Genomic DNA, 968 nt, shown 5'->3' on the forward strand with positions numbered 1-968 from the left:
CAGTCGAGACGAGCCCCGGGACCGAGACCGGGACCGAGACCGAGACCGAGACCGAGACCGAGATCGGGACCGAGACCGAGACCGAGGCCGAGGCCGAGGCCGAGACCGAGGCCGAGCCCGAGTCCGAGTCCGAGTCCGAGTCCGAGTCCGAGTCCGAGTCCGAGTCCGGAGCCTGAGAGGGTGAAAGCCCAAAGCGTTCGTCTCCCAGACCCTGGGGGGTTTGGTGAGCTCCAAAAGTATAGTAGGGGGAGGACTGTAGTGGAGCCAGTTTGGCCAGGAAAGGCCAGTTTGGCCAGGAAAGGCCAGTTTGGCCCAGGAAGGCCGGACCCAGTGTTGGGTGATGAGCTGCCCACTGGGAAGTCCAAGACTAGAGTGAACACGGACCGACAAGTGGGGTAGCTTGGTGAAGTGTTCAAGAGCCGGCTCTAGTTCCCCCGGGAGATCGATTGGCCGATGCTCCCAGTCCAAGTGTGGGTGGCACTACCTACTTGGATACCTAGTGTGGCTCAACGGAACCCGCTCTAAGCCCATGGCTAGAGCACCCAAGGGCAGAAGGCGAGGAGAGTACCCAGGTGGCTCGCGTAAGGCCACGGTGTTCCGAAATGTTGTCCCAAAGGCCCAGACTGTGGAAAGGAAGAGGAGCAGTCCTCTGGGGTAGTGACCAAGGACACAGTCGTGTGGTGAGGAAGTCCCAGAGGACCGTGGGACTTAGTGGTCGGGCCTGTGGGTCTCGATCCAGTGGCAGTGTTGGCAAACACGGCCAGGGGCAGAAAGGGACTTAGTGGGGACTGACAGAGGGATATTGGGGAAGGCTATTCCCCTTTTCGGTGGGCACCCTAAGGATGCTAAGGAGTGGATCTGAGATGACCACTCACGGATGGTTTGCCTAATCTTGGAGAGCCAAGACGGTGATGCAAGTGGTATTGGACTACCAGTGTGGCAAAGGTGATTGGGCATGGCCTTAGCGT

The sequence above is a fragment of the Selaginella moellendorffii genome, unplaced genomic scaffold (assembly GCF_000143415.4).
Source record: "Selaginella moellendorffii unplaced genomic scaffold, v1.0 SELMOscaffold_5, whole genome shotgun sequence".
NCBI lineage: Eukaryota > Viridiplantae > Streptophyta > Lycopodiopsida > Selaginellales > Selaginellaceae > Selaginella > Selaginella moellendorffii.